Source organism: Monodon monoceros, unplaced genomic scaffold (genome assembly GCF_005190385.1).
Source record: "Monodon monoceros isolate NGI ecotype Baffin Bay Population unplaced genomic scaffold, NGI_Narwhal_1 Super_Scaffold_7, whole genome shotgun sequence".
NCBI lineage: Eukaryota > Metazoa > Chordata > Mammalia > Artiodactyla > Monodontidae > Monodon > Monodon monoceros.
Genome location: NW_021703784.1, coordinates 55,265,310 through 55,282,757, shown reverse-complemented (window position 1 = coordinate 55,282,757; position 17,448 = coordinate 55,265,310).

The following is a 17,448-nucleotide window of genomic DNA, read 5'->3' as shown; positions in this document are numbered from 1 at the left end:
CACCTTCCACACCTGCCCACCTGGGCAGGGACCAGCTCGGCCTGATGGCTGACACCTCCCCAGCACCTAGTACAGTGCCTGACACACAGTGAGCGCTCAATAAATGAACTTTATCAAATGAGCGGGCAGTCTCACCCACTGCCTCTAGGTTCTGAACTTGCCCCCTCTCTCACTGACCCCTACCAGGCCCAGTGGGCCCACTCCCAGGGTCCCCAAGCTGGGAGTTAGGGAGTCCCCGTGAACCTGCCCTCAAAGCAATCCCAGAGCCCAGATGTGCCTCCTTGGCAGTTTTGAACCCCAAGAGGCCACCAGCCCTTTACACTTGGCAACTGGAGACTCAGTGTTGTTCTTTGGGTTTCAGTGACTTCTGCTTTCTTGGGGACAGAGTGTAAATAGGCCAGGGAGACTCTTGGGGGGAGTGGTTTGAGCCTGAGGAGGAGGGAGAAGCAGACCAGGAGATGAAGGGCCCAGCCAGCACCCGAGGTGCTTTAGTGGCACATATGAGTGCCGCCTCCTGCTGTGAGATCTGAGATGAGATCGTAAGCCTCGCGAGCAAGGATTTCCTCTGCCTGTTCCTTTATGTCTGATACCCTAAAGCAGGAGCTCAACAGATGGCGATCCCTTCACCCCACCCCTAGGTTGCCAGATAAAATACATGCTGCCCAGGTAAATTTGAGGTTCAGACAGATAATAATTTTTCAGTGTGTCCCTATTCATTATGTCCTCTAGGACACACTTATACTAAAAAATTATTTGTTGTTTATCTGAAATGCAGATTCAAATTTAACTGGCTGCCCTCTATTCTTCTCAGTTGAACCTGGCAACCCTACCCCCAGGGGACAGTTGGTAATGTCAGGAGACATGGTGGTTTGTCACAGCTGCAGGGAGAAGGGTGCTACCAGCATTTAGTGGGCAGTGACCTGGCGTGCTGCTCAACATCCCACAGCGCACAGGACAGTCCCTCACAGCCCAGAATTATCCACACCAAAATGGCAGAACTGCCAAGGCTGAGAAACTGGCCCTCTGGGACCCAGAGCAGACAGCACTCTCCACCCCCTGCCCACATGCTTTCCTTCCCTCAGGCCATTAAGAGATGTGGAGAGAGACTCATGGACCTGCCACAGATGTGAACCAATGCCAAGTTATAAAGTTATGGGAAAAATAGAATACAAAATTGTGTACCTTCTCAACATAGCTCAAGGGTAAACTATGAGGAAAAAAATACAATGGAGGGAAAATGGCTAAAATGTCAGTTACCTTAGGCAATCGAGATGTTTCTTCCTCTCTGTTTCATTTTTCTTTTCCCCCATGTTTCCTGAGAATATGTTTGTAACATGTTTTTCACCTTTTATTGCTGGCCGCGCCTCACAGCTGGTGGGATTCCAAATTTTTTTTTTTTTTTTTTTTTCACTGAAGACTTTCATGTATTAGCTTGTTTGCTTTACCTCACATTCATGTAAGGACAGTTTTTCTTCCACTTTTACAGGTGAGGAAACTGAGATCTAAAAAATTACACGTTTTGCCTAATATCACAAAACTGATGAGACATGAGAGAATTAATTCAAGTTTTCTAATTCCTAGTTCAAGACATTATTTGCTATACCACATGGTTTATCATTTAAACAAACAAATGTGCTTTTTTAAATTGAAGTACAGATAACTTACAGTGTTGTATTAGTTTCTAGTGTACAGCAAAGTGTTTCAGTTTTATCTATATTCTTTTTCATATTCTTTTCCATTCTAGTTTATTACAAGACATTGAATATAGTTCCTATGCTGTGCAGTAGGACCTTATTATCTATTTTAGATAATAGATATAGTATCTATATTTATATATAGTAGTTTATTTATTTTTTTTTTTAAACATCTTTATTGGAGTATAATTGCTTTACAATGGTGTGTTAGTTTCTGCTGTATAACAAAGTGAATCAGTTATACATATACATATATCCCCAAATCTCTTCCTTCTTGCATCTCCCTCCCTCCCACCCTCCCTATCCCACCCCTCTCGGTGGTCACAAAGCACCGAGCTGATCTCCCTGTGCTATGCGGCTGCTTCCCACTAGCTATCTACCTTACGTTTGGTAGTGTATACATGTCCATGCCTCTCTCTCGCTTTGTCACAGCTAACCCTTCCCCTTCCCCATATCCTCAAGTCCATTCTCTAGTAGGTCTGTGTCTTTATTCCTGTTTTACCCCTAGGTTCTTCATGACATTTTTTTTTCTTAAATTCCATATATGTGTTAGCATACGGTATTTGTCTTTCTCTTTCTGACTTACTTCACTCTGTATGACAGACTCTAGGTCCATCCACCTCATTGCAAATAACTCAATTTCATTTCTTTTTATGGCTGAGTAATATTCTATTGTATATATGTGCCACATCTTCTTTAGCCATCATCTGTCGATGGACACTTAGGTTGCTTCCATGTCCTGGCTGTTGTAAATAGAGCTGCAGTGAACATTTTGGTACATGACTCTTTTTGAATTATGGTTTTCTCAGGGTATATGCCCAGTGGTGGGAGTGCTGGGTCATATGCTAGTTCTATTTTTAGTTTTTTAAGGAACCTCCATACTGTTCTCCATAGTGGCTGTATCAATTTACATTCCCACCAGCAGTGCAAGAGGGTTCCCTTTTCTCCACACCCTCTCCAGCGTTTACTGTTTGTAGATTTTTTGATGATGGCCATTCTGACTGGTGTGAGGTGATACCTCATTGTAGTTTTGATTTGCATTTCTCTAATGATTAATGATGTTGAGCATCCTTTCAAGTGTTTGTTGGCAATCTGTATATCTTCTTTGGAGAAATGTCTATTTAGGTCTTCTGCCCATTTTTGGATTGGGATGCCAAAATATTTTTAAATTTTTTAAAATAAATTTATTTATTTTATTTTTTAAATTTTTGGCTGCATTGGGTCTTTGTTGCTGCGTGTGGGCTTCCTCTAGTCGCATTGAGCAGGGGCTACTCTTCATTGAGGTGTGCAGGCTTCTCATTGCAGTGGCTTCTCTTGTTGTGGAGCATGGGCTCTAGATGCACAGGCTCAGTAGTTGTGGCTCATGGGCTCTAGAGCACAGGCTCAGTAGTTGTGTTGCATGGGCTTAGTTGCTCCACAGCATGTGGGATCTTCCCGGACCAAGGATCAAACCCATGTCCCCTGCTTTGGCAGGCAGATTCTTAACCATTCTGCCACCAGGGAAGTCCCTCAAAATATTTTTAACTTTTAAACCTTATAATTAATTATACAACTAATGCATGAATACATTCTCCTTGGATTAAAAAAAAAATTGGAAACAGTACAGTGAGGCCTGTCTCCTCCGACCAGCATCTCTAGTCTGGCCTCAGTGCCCCACAGAGGTAACGGCTGCCAAGAGCTGATGTTGAGCTAGGGTAGGGACACAGCTCTACCTCTGGCTTTGAACTGACCTGGAAAATGGGATCGTGCCAGCATAGAGCAAATACTAGATAAAGCCAAGTTGTTTTAAAGTTAGCTGTAGCAGGACTTCCCTGGGTGGTGCAATGGTTAAGACTCCGTGCTCCCAATGCAGGGGGCCTGGGTTCGATCCCTAGTCAGGGAACTAGATCCCACATGCATGCCGCAACTAAGAGTTCGCATGCTGCAACTAAGGAGCACACGTGCCGCAACTAAGACACAGTGCAACCAAAATAAATAAATAAATATTTTTTTTAAATAATAAAGTTAGCTGTGTTATCTTACTCTGCCACCAACAAGGTGTTACAGGACCGGCGTGAGCCAACACTTGACACCAGACTTGAAAATGCTGGCCAATCTGACGGATGAAAAGTATAATCACCTTTTTTTAATTTGCATGTCGCTTATTACAACTGAGGGTTTTTTTCCCAGCTTTACTGAGATACAGTTGAAATATGACATTGTGTATGTTTAAGGTATTCCACGTGATGATGTGGCAACTGTATATATTGCAAAATGATTACCACAATAAGATTAGTTAACACATCACCCCTCACGTAGTTAACTTTTATGTGTGTGTGTGTGTTGAGAACTTTTAAGATCTACTTTCTTAGCAACTTTCAAGTATACAATACAGAATTGTTAACTATAGTCACCATGCTATACATTACCCCCCCTGCACTTCTTTATCTTCTAACTGGAAGTTTGTACCCTTTGACCAACCTCTCCCCATTTCTCCCATCCCCCGTAGCTTCTGGCAACCACCAGTCTGTGAGTTTGGGTTTTTGTTTTATAGATTTCACATATAAGTAAGATGACACAGAATTGGTCTTAAACTGTTTGGCTTATTTCACTTAGCATAATGCCCTCAAAGTTCATTTATGTTGTCACAAATGGCAGAACTTCCTTCTGTTTTTATGACTGAATAATTTATATATATATACATATCTTCTTTATCCATTCATCCATCGATAGACACTGAGGTTATTTCTTTATCTTGGCTTGTAAATAATGCTGCAATGAACCTGGGCATACAGATATCGCTTTGAGAGAGTGTTTTCCTTTCCTTCAGATATATACCCAGAAGTGGATTGCTGAATCGTATGGTAGTTCTATTTTTAATTACTTGAGAAACCTCCAAACTGTTTTCCGGAGTGGCTGTACCAATTTACATTCCCACCAGCTTTACACAAGCCTTCCCTTTTCTCCACATCCTCCCTAACACTCGTTAATTGTTGTCTTTTTGGTAATAGCCATTTGACAGGTGTGCGGTGATATCTCATTGTGGTTTTGATTTGCATTTCCCTAATGATTAGTGATGTTGGGCATATTTTCATATATCTGTTTGCCATTTGTATATCATTTTTGGAAAAATGTTATGACTGAGATTGAATATCTTCAGATGTTCACTTTTTTCCCATTTATTTATTTATTTATTTTTAGTTTTGGTTGTGTTGGGTCTTCGTTGCTGCACGCGGGCTTTCTCTAGTTGCGTTGCGGGGCATGGATTTCTCGTTGTGGTGGCTTCTCTTGTTGCAGAGCACGAGCTCTAGGCACGCAGGCTTTAGTAGTTGTGGCACATGGGCTCAGTAGTTGTGGCTTGTGGGCTCTAGAGCGCAGGCTCAGTAGTTGTGGCGCACGGGCTTAGTTGCTCTGCGGCATGTGGGATCTTCCTGGACCAGGGCTTGAACCCGTGTCCCTTACATTGGCAGGCAGATTCTTAACCACTGTGCCACCAGAGAAGCCCCAGGTGTTCACTTTTATTTTTAGTTAAAATTTTAATTGATATACATGCATATCATACAACATTCAAAAAGGGTAGTCAGTAAAAAGTCAGCTTCCTATCCACGTCTGAAGCCCAGCTCTGCAGCCCCCTAGTTTCTGGCACTTCCTTCCAGAGATATTCAACCCACATAAAAGTACTTACACATATAGCCTTTCTTTTTAGTTTTTATACAAATTGTAACATTTTCCATGCTCTTCTGCACTTTGCTCTTTTTTTTTGGAAAGTGGTTCCTCCCACTGTACATAGTTATGTCATTCTTGTTCATGATTTCATCATATCCCATCTGATGGATATATTACAATTTGTTTAAACAGTTTCCTAATGTTTGACAGTTTGGTGGCTCCCAACCTTTTCTTACAATGACTTTCTTGTGCATATATAATTTCTCACATATGGGAATATATTTGTATATAATTCCCTAGAAATGCAATTGCTGGGTCAAAGGGCAAGTGTATTTAATGAGTTTCAGGTTGTAACCAAATTGCCTTCCATATCAATTTACTGATTATGCCATTTTATGGTTGTAAGGAAACTAATTTATATTTTAATTCAGAGAAAAATATAGCACAGTCATTATCTTTGATGATAAGAAGCCAGGATTTATAAAACATCTACTATGTGTCAGGAACTTTACACATAGGGCCAAAAGTACTCATGACACCTTTGAGGCACAGCAAATTAAGCTTTTTGTTTAAGGCACCCACAAAGTAGGTTCCAGAGCCAGAAATCAAACCTATCCAGCTCCCTACCCTGGGCCTGGGCCTGGGCCTTGTCACCAGGCAGGAGGCTGACACGCTGGTATGAGGAACTAGATTCCAGCATAACTCATGGCGATGTCACATGACAGGTGACTGGCGGTCCGACCCACGCACCTCTGGGAACACAGGCCCAGGGGTGGGGCTGGGCTGGGGGAAAGAGCTTCACACAAGGCCTAAGGGTTGAAGGAATAGATTTTGCTGGTGAAAAGTAGAAAAGCGTGGCCCATGCTGACTCTGGAGCCAGGCTGTCTGGATTTGAATCTAACTTCTGCCACCTCCTACTTGTGTGACCTCTCTCCTCATCTGTAAAATATAGACTCTAATTCATGAAGTTGTTGTGGAAATTCAATGCATTAGAGCACGTTAAAAAAAAACCCACAAAAAACCCACGTGGCACTTTGCAAGTATTCAATAAGCATTAGCCATTTTTTAGCAAATAACTAAATGATTTTTAAAGGTATTTTAATTGGTAAACTTTTTCTTTATGTTGTTTAAAAATTGTAGTTGGCAGACTGATAATGATGGGATCCATTTGGCTGGTGACAGGAGGTGCTGTCATAACAGCCCAATCCAGGCACCACAGACAAAGGTTTAAACAGAGCAAATCCAGGTCCAACACAGCAGCTGGCAGTTCTCAACAGTTTATGTATTTTGCCAAATAATAATTGTTTAAAAGGGTTAACATGCAGTTATGCAAAAGTTGATTTTTAAGAGTTAATATTTATTTAGCTCTTCCTATGTGCCAAGCACTAAGTATCTCATTTAGTCCTCACAACATGCTTATTGGATAAGGACTATTATTACCCCTATTTTACAGATAAGGAAACTGAGGCACAGAGACAGCTTTAAGCCATTTGCCCAAGGCCACTACAGCTGGGATCCACACCAGGCTTGGTGATAGCAGAGCCTGCCCTCACCTCTCTGAGGGTCTGCCTCTCTCAGTGGGAAACTGAATGTACAATCCAATCGTTGCTGTTATCTTCCCAATCATTGAAGGTAAGCTATCTAAACTCTCAAACCTCTTCAAGACTGACCATCTCTGGTCGCAGATCAGAGGAGAGCAGAAGGGACACTAGGAGCCATGAAAATTTCCTAATCTGGGGCCTGACACGCTGAGCTGCATTTCAGTAAGCAGCTCTATGTAGCAAGGAGGGGCCTGAGAGATGAGCAGAGAGGTAGCAGCGCCCCAGCAGAAACCTGTACGGGAGGTGTTTTGGGGGAGGGGTTGGGGGTGTAGGTCAAGATTGTAGGCTGGGGCCTGACCTTTTCCCTAGGATGCTACTGGAATCCTCATAAGGCCTTTGTCCTGCAGGAGGTACTTATCTGGAAGAAATTAAATATCTATAGTCACGAGTGGCTACTGAACCCTTGAAACATGGCTAGTCCAAACTGAGAAGTGCTGTAGTGAATAGAAAATACACACCGGTTTTCAAAGACTTAATACCAAAATTTTTTAAAGTAAGCTATCTCAATTTTTATATTAATTTATATATTAATATATTATTATATTATATTAATTTTTATATTAATGTTGAAATGATAACATTTTGGATATATGTGGGTAAATTTTAAAATGTTAAAATTAATGTCACTTGTTCCTTTTTTTTTCTTGTATAAAGTGGCTACTAGAAAACTTGAAATTACGTTAAGTGGCTCATGTTGTTATTTCTGTTGGACACCGCTGGTCCATAACCTTCCTTCAGGCACCTGCCTCCCTTGCCCTTCAGGAGAAGCTGTGGGATAGGCGGTCAGTTCCCCCACCGCCGCCCCCCTCTCCCCACGCCCCAGGCCCGCAAGGCTTTTTCGTTTGGCTTCTCTCGACATCAGGGACGCGGTTGGCTTTCCCGTGACCGGTGCGGGCTCGCTGTGCTCTGCCGCCCTCTAGCGGTCCCTCTTCCAAGCTGTCCTGCTCTTGATCAGCCATCCCATCTTCGCGATGGGACTGTACTGGACTAGGTATCCTGAAACACTTTGTGGTCCCAAAACATTTATTTCACTCATCTAGTGTCCTGTTTTGACTGTAGTTAATTCAAAGTCTCTTTAAGGAAAGAATTTAAGAATCATTCTGGTCCCTGGTTACTTTCTTCTCAATAGGTCTCATTACAATTAAAATGAAGACATCTTCAACTTCTCTTAACTTCTCCAACTGTGGCTTCTTATTGGTGGAAAATTATCAGTAACGTCTGGAAAATGAGGTTGCCTAATCCTTTAAATTCCTGGATATTCATAAGTAATTTTATTTAGGGGGATAGATTTTTGGTCTTAGAAGACACTTTCCTTTTGTTGGTAAAATGGGATATAGTGTGATAAATAGGTTAAACTGCATGGTGAGGATTATCAGGCAATAATGTTTATAAAGTACTTAGAGCAGTGCCTGGTACATTATAAGCTCTGATATATGTAATTATTAGTGTGTGAAATTCCCTGTTGTTTACATAAGCAGCAATCTTTTAAGAGTGTTGTCGTTAGAAGCACTTGTGCCCCTGCATGCTAGGACCCTGGTTCAGACTCTTCTTGAACAAACAAAGGGTAATGGAAAGGAACTAAATTTCAACGGGTCACCGAGCTAGAAGAACACCCAGCTGGTTTGGGATCTTCCTGGAAAATCACTCAGCTGAGCCAAACCCGAGTTAACTCAGAGTGAATGGCAGAGAGGTCATGGATCCACTTCACAGGGAACTCTGGATTTTCCAGGGTACGTGAAGATATTCCCAGGGCTGTGCAGAATGGAAATATAAGTTCAAGGAGAAAATGAAACAATATATAACGTGCAACTGGTCAAGAAAAACTTGTTGTCTACCTCTAAAGTGGATAATTGTGGGTTCAAATCACTGTGGCATTTATATTCCTATGGATACATTTAAAAGAATGACTAACTGCTTTATCTCAAAGAGTTGACATTACGATAATACTGGAAATAATAGTCTTTTCAAGTTTGTTTAAACTAAGGGTGAAAAGTTCTACCTATGTTAAAGTTCTAAGTAACTTTGAATGTACAAAAGAAAACCGTACCCGTTAAATTCTTGTAGAGAGAATGTGAGCACAAAAATTTGAGCAAAAAATCCTGGGCTGTATACCCAGGAGTGGAATTGCTGGGGTCTGGGGATACACCACTAACATTTCTCAGGATACCAAGCTTTCCAAGGCAGCTGTGCTAATTTACATTCCCCCCAGCAGTGGAGGCTAGTTCCACTGTTCCCAATCTTCCCCAGCGCTTGTTGACCGTGTGGAGGCCTGCAACATTCACAGGGTAAACATGGCCATGACTCTCTGGGGGAAGCACAAGGCTAAGCAGAGGTTACTTGGAGCCTGAACCCCTTCTGAATCTTCTGAGCCTGTGGAATCAGGGTCTGGAGAACAAGATTAGATGATTCTAATGGCTTCTCTACAAAAACCCAAAGCACTCACTGTTAAGAAAGAGGCAGCCAGCCCCCTTCCTACCCCTGTGTCGGCCACATGCCAGCCCCTGGCTCTTGTCCTCTCCCTTTGTCTCCGAGCTGACCAGCCGCCCCTTCACACGACCTGGCTCTGGGTAGGAAGCTAGGCAGTTGGTAGCCCTGGCTTGTTATCATCTTGTTCCTGTTCTCCAGTCACCTGAATGGAGTCATGGTAAATTCAGCCCTAATGTGTGGACTCCGCTAGTCAAATTCTGCTAAGCCAGCCTCCTGACTCTTGTTTCTGCGGAGGATTCTCACCTCCCCAGCTATGTTTTGTCCCACATTCTCAGGCCTTTGCATGGGGTTAGCCAAAGATGCCCACTTGGCCAGTGGACCAGCTGAAGGGGTGGGGAGCGTCTTCGGGGAGAGCCGCAGTCCCGCCCCTTTCTGGGAAAGAGGTTGAACAAGGCACTGTAGTTGCCAGTTGTGAACGCCAGAGGGCGACATATGCAGAGCTTTGGAAGAGCCGGTTTAGGAAAGGGGGAATTTCATGTTCTAAAATCAAACTGGACAAACTTACTCTTTCTGGGTACTGCATCTGTGTTCCCCGTCCTTGAGCTGGGCTTGGTGACACCCACTCAGGAAAGGTCCAGCTGGTCTTTTTTACCTGTCTGCCTACCCCCTGCCCTCTCCCTCCTAGCCCTTACTGGCCCTGGGCAGGTCCCTGTTACAGCTGTCGGTCAGGCCGCATCTCCCCAGACCAGAGGCTGATCTCAAACCCCTGCAAGAAGCCTGATGAGCTGGGACCTCCTTGGCCTTTTTCTCTCCCTTGGCCATGTCTTTCTGCTTCTGCAACCTGACCTCTGACCCAATTTCCCCCACATCTTTCTTTAAAGAAAGATTTATCTGCCCTACGTAGCAAGTAGCGCCTGCTATGTGTGAAAGGTACTGGTGTGTTACAGCCTTCTGCAAAGAGCAGAGGTGTGGACCCACGTGTTAGTGTTGGCAAGATGACACCCTAACCAAAAACATTGAAGATTAGCATAAACCTAAATGCCAAGTTGTTTATTTGCCTTAAAAGCAGTGATAATCTGTCCCACTTAATGAACACTTTCCACATGCTAGGCACTATGATGAATGCTTTAAAGACACCATTTAGAGACTTCCCTGGTGGCGCAGTGGTTCAGAATCCGCCTGCCAATGCAGGGGACACGGGTTTGAGCCCTGGTCCGGGAAGATCCCACATGCCGCAGAGCAACTAAGCCCGTGCACTACTGAGCCTGTGCTCTAGAGCCCACGAGCCACAACTACTGAGGCCGTGTGCCACAACTACTGTAGCTCACGTGCCTAGAGCCTGTGCTCCGCAACAAAGAGAAGGCACCGCAATGAGAAGCCCGTGCACTGCAACGAAGAGTAGCCCCCACTCACCGCAGCTAGAGAAAGCCCGAGCACAGCAACGAAGACCCAATGCAGCCAATAAATTAATAAATTAATTAATTATAAAAAATAAAATAAACATATAAAGACACATTTAATTCAATCATAGAAATCCTATGAGGTTAATGATCATTTCTCCACTTTCCAGATGAAGAATCTGAGACTCAGAAACGTTAAGTGACTTGCTTGAGATCACAAAGCGTGTGATATAGCACTGGGATATGAAACAGATTGAGCTGCCTTCATTATTTCCCCACTGCCCCACCTCTGACAAGCTGTCTACTCCCTCGGCACCCTCCTGGTAGGACACCAGAATCCTTCATGGCACCCGTGCATCGCGATGACCCCATCTGTGTGACATTGCAGGTGCACACCATTCATCACAGTGCATCTCACTGCCTGGAAAGACATCTGGAAACATGTATCCCGAAACGTTTACACTGCTTAACAAGAAGAGTGTTTTTATTTGCTTCTCTATCTTCTCAATGCTTTTTATGAATGTACTTTATTTTTTGAATAGGAAAACTATTTTCATAATGGTGGGGGCGGGGGAAGTCCTTCTTCTGCTCCCATTCATTCTGCCTGATGTTTCTGTCTGTTTGGCAACCACTTGAGTATCCTGTGAGCCTCAGTTCAAGGACTGGAGCTCTGTGACATCTTTTCCAGCGCCCTGCCCTCCTCGGTGCCCTAGTCCCTATTTTGATACTTATAATGCTTATCACACTTATTTGTCTGTATCCCCAGCCCCCAGCCCCAGCTCTGAGTTCCTGGAGGGCAGGAGCAGTGTCAGATTCATCAATGGCCCCAGGACCTGACATAGGCAGTGGTTCCAAGTAATAGTGACTAATGCTAATTGAACACTTACTGAAATGGAGCAGCAGCCTATGGTCCTGGCCCCGCATGTCCTCAGCCTGCCTTTTGTCTGTGGAAAAACTTTAGCCAAAGAATAAGTTTAATCAGAGAAGTGAGGAAATGCAGAAACAAAGGAAAGCAGTCCAACAAGACTAAATAATAATAGTTCAGTCATTCAGCACAGTCCTTTAGTTCCTCTTCAAGGGCTATATTTAGCATTCTTAGCCATATCCTGTGAGCTGTCTTAGAGATACTGAAAGCCCCACCAGGTGGGAGAAGTTAACTACATGACGACCAGACTATATCCATGACATAAACTGCCACAATTCTGAGACTTGGCCTCAAAGAAATGGGAACAAACCGACCCTGGAACTAAAGACTAACTGTACCTAAAACAATCAAGATGACACTGTTCAGACCACTGCATGACTAATTTCAAGATGACTGTCAGAGCTGACTGTGCTGTTTCTGAATGTAGCCCCCTCCCTCTGTCTATAAAAGCTCTTGCCCACTGATGGTCAGTGGTGGGGAGTCGGCCTTTGGATGGGAGTCCGCCCTCCCCCCCTCCTAAGATTGCCAGCCTCCAAAATAAAGCAAACTTTCATTTCCACCAACTTTGCCTCCTTATTGGCTTTTGAGCAGTGCAAGCAGCTGGGCCTCCGCTTTCGGTAACATTACTATGTTCCAGGTGCTTTACTATGTGTTAAGCACTTTCCCTGTATTAATTAATTTAATCTCACCACCACTCTATGGGGTGGGTTAATTATTATTTCCATCCCATTTCACAGATGAGGAAAATTATGCAGGGATCACTTGACCAAGGTCACATAGCTAGCAAACAGTCAGACCAGGGATGTGAACCCAGGCCATCTGGCTCAAGTCTGTGAACTTAAACACTATGCCACACTGAATAGATGCTTAGAAAACTTTTGCTGAATGAAAAACCCAGAGCTTCTCTAAAATATCATTCAAACTGAAGGATGTTTTGGCTGGTCCCAAAGGCAGGGATTTAAATCCATACCCCAGGCCGCTGTGTGGATCCAGTGACACACAGGAAGTTTGCTCAGAAGAACCTGAACAAGGTTAAATGGTTGTTGTCACTGAGTTTGGCTCTATTCATTTGTTGGACTTTGTTGGACCTCAGTTTATAGAAGAAAAAGGGCTTGTGTATATGGAAGAGGGGGCTGTGACAGTCTCACTTTCCTGGCTCCAGGAACAATACTGAATTCTGCCTGAGGGGCCTCGTCCACCCTAGCTCCAGTCTAGAGCTGATCTGAGCCAGTGTGGGATCCCAGGGATCCACCAAGCATGAAACAGTTCTGAGTTTCCCAGCGCCCCAGGCAAACAGGTAAACAAGATTGGTATGTAACACTCCACTGTAATCTTCTGTTCATTAAGTCTGTGAACAGTTACTAAGTGCCTACTCTCTGCCAATCACTGTGCCTAACCTCATGGAAACAGAGAAGTAAGACATCATTGATTTCTGTGGTTGAAAGGATTACAGTAGCACTATTAAAGGGAAATATAAGAGCCATTAGTGGAAGCCATATATGTAACTAAATTTTCTAGTAGCCACATAAAAAGAAAAAACAGAAGAAACAGGTGAGCTTAACTATAATAGCATATTTTATTTAACTCAACATATCTAAACTGTTATTGTTTCACCATGTAACCAATATGAAAATTGTTGAGTTTTTTTTTTTTATACTTTGAAATCTGGAGTGTATTTTACACTTATGGCCCTTTTCCACTCAGACCAGCCACATTTCAAGTGTTCAGCAGCCCTGCGAGGCCAGTGGCTGCCGCATGGGACAGTACAGATTTACAGTCTGATTAAGAGAATAAACTCTTCTTTATCCTGAGCTTCCAGCAGAAAGGATTATGGGATTTGGTGTTGGAGGCTGGGACATTCACATTGTTTCACAAGTGGCCACGTGATCAGAAATCCTATCTGTATGTGGCCCTTGAATATTTTTCCATTTTTATTCATTTTAAATTTCACAAGTGGGACTTCCCTGGTGGTCCAGTGGTTAAGACTCCACGCTCCCAATGCAGGGGGTACGGGTTCGATCCCTGGTCGGGGAAGGTACTGCATGACGTGTGGCATGGCCAAAAAATAAAAAAATAAGTTTCACAAGTGATACATGAAAATATTTTATTATAAGAAAAGTCAAGCAATAAAGTAAATTGCCCCTAAAGCTCCCCCAATACTACTGCAATTCCCCAAGTAAGCTTAGTTATCTATCGGTTGGGTATAGATCCTCCTATGTGTTTATATGCATATCCATTTTAGTTTATTGTACATAAATATTAAACAGTCCATATTGTTCTGAAAATAAGTTTGGTCACAGTGATATTTCTTGGTGCTCTTTTCTTGGTGCTCTTTTAATCACTGCATAATATTCCATAACCATTTCCCTACTGCAGGGCTTTCAGGTTGTTTTTAATTTATGTTTTCATTGTTACTAATAGTGCCATAATAAACATTCTTGCACCACTTTCATTTACATTTGTGTGTTTTTCTGGAGTAGATAAAAACGAACATATTTGCTGGGCCAAAGGGAATTGTCTTAAGTTAGAGTAGGTACCATTAAGCTGCCTTCCCAAAGGAAGCCCAGTTTACACCCCACTTACAGGGTGAGGATGCTCTCTTTCTCACACCCTTCTGTACACTGGATCTTATTTTTATCGGAAGTAGGGGTAACAGAAGTGTGAGTCTTTTAGCAATGATACAAGACAATAAACTTTTTAAATTCTTGGGGAATTTCCTGGCAATCCAGTGGTTAGGACTCAGTGCTTCCACTGCCATGGGCCCAGGTTCGATCCCTGGTTGGGGAACTAAGATCCCACAAGCCGTGCAGCGAGGCCAATAAATAAATTAATTAATTAAAGTTCTTTAAAAATTTATTCTATAGTATTGTTCTCTTGATATCCACAGACTCAATTCAACGCCCAGAGTGAGTCACTGATGAAGTTTAATCAAATCATTGAGAATGTGATGGCATCATCGTATCTCGCTTGGAGGCATTATTATCTAAAGGAAGTGATGACCAAATGTAGTCGATACTATCCTAAAACAATAATCTCTTAAGAGGTGCTCTAGTGCAGGGGTCCCCAACCCCTGGACCGGTATCAGTGTGCAGCCTGTTGAACTGGGCCGCACAGCAGGAGTTGGGCAGCGGACGAGCGAAGCTTCATCTGTCACTCCCCACCGCTCACATTACTGCCTGAACCATTCCCCCCCGCATCCTGTCCGTGGAAAAATTGTCTTCCATAAAACTGGTCCCTGGTGCCAAAAAGGTTGGGGACCACTTCGTCTAGTGGAGACTGATGTACCTACCCTCTCTCTGTCAATCCAGTTTTCCCTCTAGGACTGGCACAGATCCCTGGTTCTTCGGTTGAACACTGGAAAAAGTTGTTGGCTTATTCAGAGGTCTTGTAGGAAGAAAACATAAACCGTTGAACCCTCAGCCCAGCTAGATGCTCACCCCATGAGAGGTCCTCGGGAAGCAAGACCTACAGAGCCTGGTTAAGCAGAAGGGCTCCTCTGTCCTCCCACCTCACTGAGCAGGGAGGCAGACACACCCACCTTCACTCACTCAATTTATTTATTTATTTATTTTTAAATTTATTTATTTATTTATTTTTGGCTGCACTGGGTCTTCATTACTGCGAGCGCCGGCTGTCTCTAGTTGCGGCGAGCGGGGGCTGCTCTTCGTTGTGGTGTGCAGGCTTCTCATTGCGGTGGCTTCTCTTTGCTGTGGAGCACGGGCTCTAGGCACACAGGCTTCAGTAGTTGTGGCACGTGGGCTCAATAGTTGTGGCTGGCAGGCTCAGTAGTTGTGGCTGGCGGGCTCTAGAGTGCAGGCTCAGTAGTTGTGGCCCACGGGCTTAGTCGCTCTGCGGCATGTGGGATCCTCCCAGACCAGGGCTCGAACCTATGTCCCCTGCGTTGGCAGGCGGATTCTTAGCCACTGCACCACCAGGGAAGTCCCTTAACTCACTCAATTTAAATTCTCTCTTCTTTTTTTGCCAAGCTCCTCTAGTTGGATCCGCATGTGTTAAATGCTTTCTATGAGATTCCACTGTGCTGGTCTTCAAGTGACTAAACTGTACTCCAAAACTGTGGGCTATATTCATTCAACCAGGCAAGTCTCACCTTTGATTTTTAGGAATTTCAGGACAGGACCTGTGTGGTACTCACAGACACGTCGCCCTCTCTTCATAGTTCCAGGTACGCTCCTGTGGCGTGAAGGGCCAAACTGAGTAAACCTTGTTTACATTTTGGATATCCAGGAAGGGATTAAGTCATTCTCGCAGTCCCAACTTTTTTTTTTGGCCACACTGTGAAGCTTGCGGGATCTTAGTTCCCCCACCAGGGATTGAACCTGCGCCCCTTGCAGTGGAAGCGAGGAGTCTTAACCACTGGACTGCCAGGGAAGTCCCAAAGTCAGATATCTTCCCCCCTCTGCCACCCCGCCACGCCGAACAGCTGACCAGGGATTGAACCCTGGGCCCTTGACAGAAAGCACAGAGTCCTAACCACTGGACCACCATGGAATTCCCTCACGGTCCCAACTTTTAATTAGAATTCAGTGTAGGGACTTACCTGGTGGTCCAGTGGCTAAGACTCTGAGTTCCCAATGCAGGGGGCCTGGGTTCGATCCCTGGCCAGGGAACTAGATCCCACATGCCGCAACTAAGAGTTTGCATGCAGCAACTAAAGACCCTGCATGCTGCAACAAAGATCCTGCACACGGCAACAAAGATGCAGTGTGCCGCAATGAAGACCCAGTGCAGCCAAATAAATAAATATTCTTTTCAATAAAAGAATTCAGGACTTCCCTAGTGGCACAGTGGTTAAGAATCCGCCTGCCACAGGGGTGGGGTAGGGAGCGTGGGAGGGAGACGCAAGAGGGAGGATATATGGGGATGTATGTATAGCTGATTCACTTTGTTATAAAGCAGAAACTAGCACACCATTGTAAAGCAATTATACTCCAGTAAAGATGTTTAAAAAAAAAAAAAAGAATCCGCCTGCCAATGCAGGGGACACGGGTTCAAGCCCTGGTCTGGGAAGATCCCACATGCCGTGGAGCAACTAAGCCCATGAGCCACAACTACTGAGCCCATGAGCCACAACTACTGAGCCCACGTGCCTAGAGCCTGTGCTCCACAATAAGAGAAGCCACCGCAATGAGAAGCCCACACACCACAATGAAGAGTAGACTCTGCTCACCTCAACTAGAGAAAGCCCTCGCGCAACAAAGACCCAACGCAGCCAAAAAAAATAAAAATTAAAAAAAAAGAATTCAGTGTATTGTGACTACTATTATTTTTACAGCGTTATTTTGAGTAATATAATGTCTTCTTAATAATAGATAAAGTGAAAGGCATTATGATAAAGGTAAAGGTTTCCTTCATGGGCTTTCTCCTGGGACCAGAGGACAATACCCAGGCAGGCATACTCTTGTGTCACTGGGAAGGGCAGCAGATGAGCTACTGTGGAGACTCCAGAGGTGACGTTTACCTGAAAGAACTTGCCATGGTCTGATCCTTAGCTTTGAGTCTCTGCAACTTGGTTTTGTGGGCAATGCAGTAAGTTATGGCACTTGTAAGCAAATGCATATGAACCACACAACCAAAAACTGATCTAGAATTCATGCACTGATTTGCTTGATAATCAAACTTTGATTGACACTGGGCCTGAGCCAGGCCATATCCTAGACTCTGGATGTAATGAACAAAACAGGCTTGGTCTCAGCTTTTATGGAGCTTACAGTCTAGTGGGAGAAATATATTGACAG